Below are 12,681 nucleotides of genomic sequence, written 5' to 3' on the forward strand. Positions count from 1 at the left end.
GCATAAAGGGCCTGCTAGAGACCGGTGCCTAGGTGCTAGTCTCCCAGTGAGAAATCAGAAATGAATGAGCCAGAATTTATGAGCTGCCATTTCCTAACCCCTTTATTAGCCTATTTTAGATATAAAACTTATTGGAAAGGATTTTAAATGTCTTTACATTTATAACATAATTTATAAATGTCTTCATAAAGAAATAATCAGTGTTGGAGGAGATAAATATGTATAACTTGATTTAAATGATGCACACTATATAGGTATACTGAATGGCACCTGGTTAATGTGTACAATATTTATGTTTTTATGTATACATTAAAACTTAATTTAAAAACTAAAAGTAAAATAAATTAATTTAATTTAAATATTCTAAGAGTTCATCCTTTCTTCTGTCTCTAAAACCACCATCTCTTTTTGTTTATAATCTGATCTCAAATAGCCCCTATTCAAATCCCAGTGAGTGCCATATCTAATTATTCTCCATAGATCTGTCAGAGTTATCAACTGTTTTAGCCACTTGGGAGGCCCCGGGCTTTATATGATTCTAGTGGATTTTGTCCTATTTTGAAAGAGGTGAGTATATCTTCTATTAAACTCCTTTTTCCCTTTAGCATCCGCCCACCTGAAGAATTCCCTGCTGTGCATAGCCCTGGTGGAAGGTAGTGCTTGCTTCCCACAGCGGAAGCGAATGGCACCGATATTCTCTCTCCGTGGCCCAGTACAGCAGAGACAGAAGCACAGGAAATGGGCTCGGGGCTCTCCCAAAGGGCTACATTTTCAGCAAATGATCCAACCACCTGGAAAGACTGCATATTCATTACAATGCCAACAGTATACAGATCTCTTCTAAATAATTTTAGAACCAACTTGCCAAATTCTAACAAAAATCCTATTGATAATAATTGAAGTTGCACTGAATTTTAAAACAGGGTATTTGATACATTTAAAATACTCAGTCTTTCCAACCATGTGTACAGTGTCTCTCCTATTTTTTAGCTAGCTTTGCTCTCCAATAAAGTTTAGTAATTTTTTCAACACATGCTTTTTATTGTTGGGTTTATTCCCTGGTTCTTTATATCTTTTGTTGCTAATGTCATTATTGATAACTCTTACTTACTATATTTTCAAGTACAATATTTTCAAATCAGTCAATTTGAGGAATATTTATCTTATAACCAGCCATTTAAAAAATATTTTTACTAATTCTAATGTATTTGTATATTGTTTGGAGTCCATATATATAATTATAAAAATAATTTTTCTACCTTTAAGCCTTTTTGGTCTTGTTTTACTGATTTGGTTAGGACTTCTTGTAAGTTGTTGAATACTAGCATTGACAAAGTTATTCCTTATCTTGTACTTTATACAGAGGAATATTTCTAGTGTTTCTTCATTTATATTGATATTGATAGTAGGTTATTGGTAAATACTAATATCAGGTTAGATCATTCATTTCTATTTCCTGATTCCCTAAAGTCCTCTTAGATTATCTTATCTCCTAAAAATCACATCTTTAATTTGTTAACATTCCTAGTTATGTATATTTCATGGATTTATGGATTTTTCAAATGGTAAGTCCCTTCTAAGTTTTAGGAGTAAGTAAACAGTGGTGACAATAGATTGTTTTATATATATTGTTATATTTTGTTTGTTATCACTTTATGTAGGATATTTGCTTTTGTGTTCATGGATCAGAGTTAGCTATAATTTTTCTCTCTCATAAATTTGTTTGCTCTTATGTGTCTCACACTAGCCTAAAATAAATTGGATAGGATTTCCTCTTTGGTGGAAATTTTTACACATGAGTAAAATCTGTCTCTTGAATACTTGAGACAATTTATGTGTAAAACTAACAGGTATAGTATTGTCATAATAAGATTTTGTACAACTGGCTCGATATATTATAGTTGTGCTTCTACTACTTCTTGATTTTTGCTACTATTTCTTAACAGGTTTTATATTTTCTAGCAACTTGTCTATCTCATATATATTGTAAAATTTATTGACACAAAGACGCGCATAGTATTCTCTCACTGTCACTGGACCTCTGTTGCATATGCAATTGTATCTGCTTTTGATTGTCATATTATTTGTGACTCCTCCACTTTTTATAGTTCGGCCTCACTAAGGTTTCACCAGTTTCTTTTGTCTTTTCAAAGAACCAATGTTTGGCTTTGTCGATCCCCTCTTTTATGTTTTCATCTTCATATTTTCACAGGTGTTTAATGATTATTACCTGAGGTAATCAACTTATAAACAGAAAAGATTGATGTTGGTCCATGGCTTTGGAGGTTTCAATCCATCATCAGCCGGGCCCTTTGCTTTTGTGTCCAGGTTGCGCTTTATGGCAGGTGTATGTGGGAGACAAAACCACTCCCTTCATGCTGCAAGAGCAAAAGAGGATGGGGAGGATTTTAAAGGCCCACAGTCCCTTCAAGGATATCCACAGTGACTGAAAGACTCTCACTAGATGCCACCTGTTGAATATTTGTCCACCTCCTAATAGTACCTCTGTGGGGACTGAGCCTCTAATACATGGGCCTATGTGGGGAGCATTTAAGATCCAAACTATAGCATCTTATATTTCAATTACTTTCTCTTGGTATTTTATCTCCTTTTCATAGTCATTAGGGTTTTCTAATTTCTGAAATTTTTATCGCATAATTATATAATTACATAGAGCTGTTAAATTTCTCATTACAATTTTCCCTATATTCCCAAAATCTTATGTGAGGTACTTTCATTATAATTCAATTCTAGATGCCCTTAATTTTGCATTATGATTTCTTCTCTGAATCATGACTTTAGAAATGCCTCATATAATTTCCAAGTATCTCATCCAAATATCTCCCAAATATTACTGTTGCTGTTATTATTGTTTATGTCTGTCTTAATTGAATGATAGTCAATAATGGAAGTGGCCAAGAGTGAAGAAAGGATCTTCTTAAAGACTCTTGAAAATAAACAACAGCATATGAATTAGGTAAAGAAAAAGCATGATAAAAATGCTTATGAGTTTTCCAGCATTTCTCTTTTTCTTCTATACTCTAAACTCAATCCACAGGTGGTCTGCGTCACAGAGTTGGGCAGTGGGTACTGACAACAAAAACATTTCCTTTTCCCAGCCAGAAGAACAAGAGGGTCTCCTTTAGGCTCAAATCTCCAATGCTGTTTCTTATCTTTTCTCTCTTGGCCCTATTCCAAGGCCGGCCTAAATGTCAAAACTGCACATTTGCAGTGACAGCATTAGTACAGGCGTGTGAAGCTTGTAAATATGATAAATACTGAAAAGAGGATCTCTGAGTGGATGGGGATCTCTTCCCACCCTTTCCTTCGTGTTGTGCCAAAGGGTGACTTAAGTTGAATGAAACCATACAATATCACAAGATTAGGGGAGTGCAATAAAATTCTAAATGAAACCTGTACTTATGCCCAGAGGAATTTGAAAGAGGGTCTATTGAGCAAGAGTATACAGGGAAGTGAATCAGACAGGAGAGAACAGAAGCGATAACGTAAATCTGGATTCAGCCAACACAAGTTCAGCACTCACTCTCAAGCTGATTATGCATAGGCAGACACAACACGGTAGAGCAAAGCCTGTCAAACTGAGCTGATATTGTAACCACTAACCACAAAATGCAAAACAACCAGTCTCAATGTAATCAAATTCATTTTCTGCCTTAAAAAAATCAGCAACCTCCAGAGAATGTTTTAAAAATTCAAAATCTTATAAAGTTCAAAATTCACAAGATATAATCCAAAATTAATCAACATACGAAGAACTAGAAACTAATCAAATTTTGAGGGCAATTACAACTCATAGGCCTCAATTTCAAGATGATCTAAATATTAAAATAATCAGATAAAGATGTTAAAACAGCTATTATGACACATTCTACAAAGTAATAGTGAACACTCTCAAAATCAATAGAAAAATATGAAGGAACAAAAAGGAAATGTTTGAATTTAAAAGTATAACACCTGAAATAATGAAAAATTTCACTGACCTCACTATCTAAAATGAAGAACACAGAGGAATAAGATTTTTTTTTCATGAGTAGGACCACAGTAATATAAGGGACATTATCAAAAGGCATTGCTTTTTCATCAGTGAAGATCCAGAAAGGAAAGATAAATCTGACATTGAAAAAATAATGGCTAAAAATGTACAGGTTCAATATGCTCACGGATATTTAACCTGGAAAAACTAAAAGAAAATGATATGCAGACATTCTTTAATTAAATAGTAAACACTGAAACTTAAAAAAAAAAATTTGTAAGCAGCCAGAGAAAAACAATGCATTACTTAAAGAGAATACAATATTTAAATGAATGCAAATTGCTACTAAAAAACCACGGAGGCCAAAAGAAACTGGAATACCTTCAAATTGCTAAAAGAAAAAAAAATCAACCATAATCTTGTGAAAAAAAAAACCTTTATGAATAAAAGCAAAGAGAATTACATCAGTAAAAATGCTGGAATACGAAGCTCCAACAATTTTCTTCCCCATAAAATCAAGGAGAAAACTAGCAAAAATTATCACAATTAAGTTTTTCAAAAGCACCAACAGTCAACAAAAGGCTTGTGGAGACTCAGGAAGCATTAATTTTGAAAAGACAACTAACTGTAAAGTGTGATCAAAAATATTGTAAATGTCTAAATTTTTAAAATTCTTGCCACTTTCTGCATCCGTTCTGGAGGTTCTTTTGTGAGTGTCTATTTGTGCTGTTAAGACCACCTCCATGCCCTGAATCAATCCAGCTGTTTACTTTTCATAGTCATTCTGACTTTCAGGAAGAGTCAGAAGTCACGTGGTGCCAAATCACAACAATGATGGTGAGAAATGTATCTGAATTATAGAGTTTTCAATGGCGATGAAGTTATTAGACATGCAAATAAGCAAAAAATAATGGCCTACAGACAAATAAAACAGCAATTAATACAAACTTTTCCATAAGAATCCCAAATGCTGAAATGACTATAATTTAAATATATTCAAACAACTAAAGAAAACAATATTTTAAAAAAGAAAAGTATGAGAATGCTGTACCATCAAATGTGGAATATCAGTAGTGAAATGTAAATTATTTTCAAAGTTCCAAATAGATATTCTGAAGCTAAAAAATATAATGCAAGAATGAAAACTTTAGTAGAGACGCTTAGCAGCAAAGTTGAACAGGCAGAAGAAAGAATCATCAAACTCAAAGATAAGTCTGTTGTGATTATCAAGCCTGAGATACAGGGGGAAAAAAAAGAAGGAAGAAACATGACCAGAGCCACAGTGATTTTTATGACACTATCAAATATTCCAAGTTATGCACAATTGGAGCTCCAGACTAGAGGGGAAAATATTTGATGAAAAGAATGACAAAAAAAGCTTCCCAAAGTTGATTTAAAATATTATTCTACATATCCGTGAAGCTCAACAAACTCCAAGTGATATAAAATCCAAAACATTCACATTTATATATATCAAAATAAAATTATAGAAAGAAAAAAAGGGAAAATCATGAAAATAGAAAAACAGAAACAATCCATTTTGTATATGCAATCCTCCATTGTAATCCTCGTTGGGCGATGTGTTATTGGGAGCTGCAGAAGCCAGAAGGCAGTGAGATGACATACAAAAGTGCTGAGGATCTGTCATCTAAGGATTCTATGCCTAACAAAAATATCCTTCAGATCAGTGGAATAGATTGGAAGATACAAAAACAACTCCAGAGGTACTCAGCTACCTCCTCTTTGAAAAAGGAGCCAACCATCCTCACTGGAGGGAAGATAACTTCTTTAATAAATGGTGTTGGAAAAACTGATCTCAACCTGCCAAAGATTAAAACCCCTATCTTTCACCATGCACTAAACTAAAATCCAGGTTGATTAAACATCTAAATATTAAAAAAGATTCACTAAATTTGCTGGAAGATGTTAGGCAGAACTCTTGAAGACACTGGCATAGGAAAAGACTTTATGAACAAATCCTCAGTAGCACGGGAACTAGCAGAAAGAATCAACAACTGGGATCTCATCTTATTAAGAAGCTTCTGTGCTGCAAAAGAAACCATCAACAGAATTAAGAGACAACCCACAATGTGGGAAAAAATTTTTACCAGCTGCTCCTCAGGTAAAGGACTATTACCTAGAATATATAAAGAACTCAAAAAAATCACCCCCCCAATATAAAGACCTGATTCAGGAATCTGAAATGAACAGACATTTCTCAGACAAAGTAAAAGCAGCAAGTAAATATATGAAAAAATGTTCCACATCGCTGGTCATTTGAGAGATGTGGATGAAAACGACACTGAGATTCCACCTCACCCCACAAAGAATAGCTGCTATCAAGAAATTAATCAATAACAAATGTTGGCAGGGTTGTGGGGAGAAAGGAACCCTTCTCCATTGTTGGTGGGAGTGCAGACTGGTGCAACCACTATGGACAGCAATATGGAGATACCTCAAAGAGCTGGGACTAGAGGTTCCATTTGACCCAGCCATCCCTCTGCTGGATATCTTTCCAAAAGAATTAAAAGAATCATATCACAGTGATATATATGTGCACCTATGTTTATAGCAGCACAGTTTGTAATAGCCAAAACTTGGAAATAGCCCATTTGCCCATTAGTTGGAGACTGGATAAAGAAGATGTGGTTTTTCTATAAAATGGAATACTACTCAGCCACAAAGAATGAGAAATTAGAGTCATTCATAGGAAAATGGATATGTATTGAGGATATACTCCTATGTGAAATATGTAAGTCACACATGTATAAGTACTGAATAGTTTCCCTGGTGTGAAATACTATAATGGTACATAAGACCCTAATGAGATAAATGACCATGTGAAATAGGAAGAAAAGGGCTAAAGGTGTAGGGGAAATGGGAAGGGTAGGGAAAAGGTAAAAAGGGGAAAGGAAAAAAACATGAGAAAATGAAAAAATGGAAATAAAGTATTTTGTAAATAGGGAAGGGAGGAGGGGGTGAAGGGAGGGTAGGGACATGAGGAAAAAATGAGAACCGAGACCTGTCATGCAAAGGTACAAGATCCCAATGATGAATGTAACTGTACTGTGTACCTAAAATGTACCAATAAACTCAATGAGAAAAATAAATATCCTTCAAAGAGGAAGGAGAAATTAAGACAATTCCAAATAAATAAGTACTAAGATAATGTGTCACTAGCAGACTTTCCATATTTAAAAAAATCCTAAAGAAAATACTTCAGGCTAAAATGAAAGCAACTCAAAATTATAAAGGAAAAATAAGAGTACTAGGAAAAGCAGTTACATATATAAATATAAAAGATGGTATAAGTATATTTTCTTTGTATTTTATCCTGTTTGATATGAAGGCACTGAATAAAATTATATTTATAAATTTGTGTTGATAGGCACAGAATGTATAAAAATGTAATTTGCATAAATATAATAGCACAAAGGAGGGATTAATGGAGATAGATGCAAACTATTTCTGTACTATTGAAATTAAACCAATAGTAATACAGACTAGAGTGTTGTAAGTCAAGATGTTAATAATAAGCCTTAGACATCCACTAACAAAACAATTTAAATATATTTAGTAAAATTTTTTTAAAACAAAGAAATTAAAATGGTACATTAGAAAAATATATATTTAACATAAAGAATAATAGGGACAGACTAGAGGGACAGAAAAGATAAAATACACATGGAAAATGAATAATAAAATAGTAGTTATCAATCCTATATTACTACTAATTGCATTAAATGCAACTAGACTAAACACTGAATCAAACTGCATATTATAAACGAATGGAAAAAAAACACATTACTCACTTGCATGCTACCTCTAAGATACATATTAAATTCAAAGACTATGTTGAAAGTTAAAGATATACATACATATATATATATATATAAATATAATACAGAAGAAAGATATAATGACTATATTAATATCAAACAAAACAGATTTAAAGAAAAGAGCTGTTATTAAAAATGAAGAGCTGATCTATCAGATATATATATAACAATTTTACCTACACACACTTCATAAGACAGACCCAAAATACAGATAAAATTTAAGGAAAGTAGACAATTCAACTATAATAGTTAGCCTTCAATACCAATTCTCAATAATGGATAGAAAAATCTCAACAAATGGTCAAGGATATAGAATATGTGAACAATACTATAATCAAATATATTTAACAAACATTTATAGAATGCTCCACCCAGCAATAGCAGAGTACATACTTTTCATAGGTGAACATAATGCATCCTTCAGGATAGAAGACATATTATACCAAAAAATAAGTACCAATAATTTTTAAAGGATGGGAATCATACATTGTATATTCTCTGACCACAGTGGAATGGAATTGAAAATCAAGGAAATTTGGGGAATCAAGCATGTAGAAATTAAACACACAGCCCTGCATAATAAATGTGTAAAAGATGAAATCACAGGAATATTCAAAACATACTGGTACAGTCATACAAATAATGATGAACTATTATAGTTTACATCTAAAGGGCCCCCAAAGCTTCAGGAGCTCATAGGTAGTGCTTTAGGGAGGTATGGTAATTATTTAGGGGTATGGCAATTATCAGTGGATAATGAGTATATAGCTAAATGTGATGTTGGGGAAAAGAGCCTAATCAAATGAGGTAGGTCACTGGAAGCAAGGCCTGGAAGGCATATCGCCCTCCCTGGTTCCTCCCTTCCCTCTCTCCAGCTGCTAAATCATTAAGGAGCTTCTTTACCATGTACTTTTGCCATAATGTCCTTCCTTGGAGACAGCTGCTATAGATTGAAACCTCGATAAATTGTGAGCCAAAATAAACCCTTCTGAGGACAAGGACCTTAAGGATTTCCCACTAAGCTTCACCTCTTAGAAGTTCCACAAATACCGTCACATCAGGGACGAAATTTCCAACACATGCACCCTTAGGAGACAAATCTCACATAAACCGCAGTATTAACTAAATAAAAAGAAATCATGGGCCCGTAAATTGGAATACTGTTAAGATGGCAATACTCCTTACATTGATCTATAAATTCAGTATAATCCCTTTCAAAATTCTGGCTTCTTCAGCAAAATAGATAACCTGATTGCAAAATTAATATGGAAATAGAAGAGACTCAGAGTAGCCAAGACAATCTTAAAAAGAAAATAACAAAGTTGGAGGACTCACTTCTCTCCATTTTGAAGCTTGCTACAAAGCTATATTAACTTAAAATGTTCATCAGTAGTTGGGGATAATCATAAATGTCAATGGAATAAAATAGAGAGTCCAGAACTAAATTTAAACATCTCTGGTCTATTGATTTTTTTTAAAGTTTCCATAACAATCCATTGCAGAAAAGAATAAACATTTTAGTAAATTGTGCTGAGACAAATAGACATCCACATGCAAAAGAAGAATTTGCACCTCGACCTCACAACATAAACAAAAATCAGTTGAAAACAAATCAGAGACCTAAATAATGTAAGGGCTAAAACTGTAAAACTTTTAGAAGAAATTGCAGGCAAACCTTTGTGACTTTGGATTAAGTAATAGATTCTTAAGTACAGCACCTGAAGTAAAAGCATCCTTTCCCAGAACAAACTACATACACTTGACTTCATCAAAACTTAAAACTTTTTGTTTCAATGGGCCCTATCACGAAAGTGAAACGATAACTCACAGAATGAGGGGGAAACTGCAATCCATTTATTTCTAAATAGTACATTTATTAGTTTAAAGCTTTTCAATAAAGAAAATTCCAAGCCCAGGAAGCTGTAGTGGTAAATTATTCCAAACTTTTGGGTAGGAATAATACCAATTTTAACTGCTCACTTACAAATAGAAAAGAAGAAGAAACAACTAATTGTATGAGAACCTGACATCAAAACAAAAACATTAAAAGCACACACTAAAGTTCTCCTCAAACATAAGCAAAAAAAAATCCTCTAATAAATTTATTAGCAAGTGTCTTCGATACATGACTTAGTTTGATATAGTATGTATATATGATATATTACATATGTTCTATAGTATATATACATATAATATATTTTAGAGAGAGAAAGAGAAAAAAAACACATGACAATGAAATGAACTTTACCCTGGAAATGCAAAGTTGTTTCAACAATTTGAAAATCAATTAAAGTAGTTTACCAAATTTTTAAAAATCATGATCATATCAATAAATGCAGAAATTTTTCAAAAATTCAATAATTATCCATGATAAAAACAAAACAAAAAAAAACTTCTTAGCATATAGGGAATAAAAAGTAATGCTCTTCACCTGACAAAGTAAAACTGCTAAAACATGTTACTTAAAGTCATGTTGAAAGGCTGCATCACTTACTGATATATAATAAGTCACCCTAAAACGTAGTGGCTTAAAACAAGAAATTTTTTTAGTTTCTATGTTTCAGGAATTTAAAAGTGGCTTAGCTGGTGGTCATTGCCCAGGGTCTGCAATGACCTGAAGGTCCACTGGAAGACCCAGTGATAACCTCAGGTGTACAGCCGTTGTCAGGATGCCAGTTCCCTGCTCTGTAGACCTCTCATGTGGCTGTGTGAGTGTCCTCAAAGTCAACCAGCTGCCACAAGAGCAAGTGACCCAAGAGAGAATTCCAGGAGGATGCCATAATCCCTTATACATTCAGACTGGGTGTCATCTACCATCGCCTCCGCCACATTCTGTTTGTTAGAAGCAAATTACAACACAAAGTCTACATATAAGGGAAGGGGGTTTTGACTTAAATGAGAAGCTACAGAATAAAGTCATTGTGACCTTGAGACCTTACTTAGGTTAGGCAAAAAGTTCTTAGATATGAACCAAAGGCACAAGTCATAAAATTTTTTAAATGATGAATTGGGTTTCATAAAAAATGTAAAACTCTTATTGTATTAAAGATAGTGCTGTGGAAATGGAAAAAATCCACAAATGGGGAGCATATTTTGAAATTTTTTATCTAATAATAATCTTGCATCCACACCATTTAAAGAACTCAAAATTCTACAATTGGGCTGGAGATTTAGCTCAGTGGTACTGTGCCTGCCTTAGAAGCACAGGGTCCTGAGTTTGATCTCTGGTACCACAAAGAAAAAAAAACTCAACAATGATAAAGCAAGCAACACATTAAAAGTTTAGCAACTTTTGAACAGGTGCTTCAACACCGTGATAAACAGATGGAAAATAAGATCAGGAAAAGATGCTATTAGTCACTAGAAAACTGCAATATTTTTAGTGAGTTCATAGCAATCACATGAGTTCAGGTGTGGAATTTTCCACTGTTCTGATATCACCATTGATACTCAAAACATTTCAAATTTTGGGCCACTGCAGATTTTGGATTTTCAAATTATGAATTCTCAACCTACACAACTCAGCAATAAAAAGAAACAAATTACTGGTATATGGAAGACACAGATAAATCTCAAATGTGCTATGCTATAGAGAAGCCAGACTCAAAACTACATACTGATTCCATTTGTATAGCATTCTGAAGAGGATAGAGCATAGGAACACAGAATATAACAGTTGTCAGTGGAGGCTGGAGGTCAAGAGAGCAATTGACAGCGAGAGAAGTAGGGAAGTATGGATCTGTTGTAAATCTTTATTGTGAGGGCAAGCACATGACAGATTTGTCCAAATTCATACATCTGTACACTAAAAAGAATGAAATTTTCTGGTAGCAGGTTTATAATAACATATTGAATAGAATCCTGGTGCTGCGACTCTGAAAATCACATTTTCTTTTGCCAGCTGAACTCCCTATAAACTGCAAATTGAAAGCCCTAAAAGAAGACCAGAAAACATAAAGAAGAAAAGGAACTGACTCTTTACAATTTTGATTTCTGTTTCTGTCAGCATCCTCCTTAGTTGCTTTTCTCCCTCACTTGAACATTATCCCAGTTTCCATACTCTGTCCTCAGACAGCCTTGTCGTGCTCCCCTACCACCACCAGGGACACCAGCAGTCAACTTTTCTTCTCAGGGGTCTGAGAATCCTCCACATCTCTGGATTCTTATCAGCCACCTCTTCTCTGTTCTTCTGCACTTTCTCTCACTGTATTGCCTTTGTTCTCTTCTGCCTCTTCAGTACTCTGATACACGTTCAGCCATTTCCTTGCCTTAAATGCTTTTCTGTTAAAATTATTGACAGAGATTTTTGTCCCGACTACAACTTGACTGGGAGAGCCAGTCTTTCTTGTGCCCTACAAAGTTCTAGATGATCTGTCCTATTTCCTCTCCAGCTTCATCTCCCCATCATTCACCCTAGGTCTGACTGCCAACACACAGGAAATGCATGTTAAACCCTGCCATGGCACTGCAGTTATCAGAATCTGGGATGTGGGAAATTATTGGGCATATAACCGAGTCTCTCCTACAAATCGCAAAGGAAAAATCCATGGAAGGGAATCTCTAGGTTAGATGAGCCTTAGACACTAACCAGGAGCTACATGAAGACCCACTATGAGCCCAGGTTTTATATATCTTTTGAAATGCATGTTAAACCCTGCCATGGCACTGCAGTTATCAGAATCTGGGATGTGGGAAATTATTGGGCATATAACCGAGTCTCTCCTACAAATCGCAAAGGAAAAATCCATGGAAGGGAATCTCTAGGTTAGATGAGCCTTAGACACTAACCAGGAGCTACATGAAGACCCACTATGAGCCCAGGTTTTATATATCTTTTTTTATATATAT

This window comes from Fukomys damarensis, unplaced genomic scaffold (assembly GCF_012274545.1).
Source record: "Fukomys damarensis isolate Sample0158 unplaced genomic scaffold, DMR_v1.0_HiC HiC_scaffold_16, whole genome shotgun sequence".
Classification (NCBI taxonomy): Eukaryota; Metazoa; Chordata; class Mammalia; order Rodentia; family Bathyergidae; genus Fukomys; species Fukomys damarensis.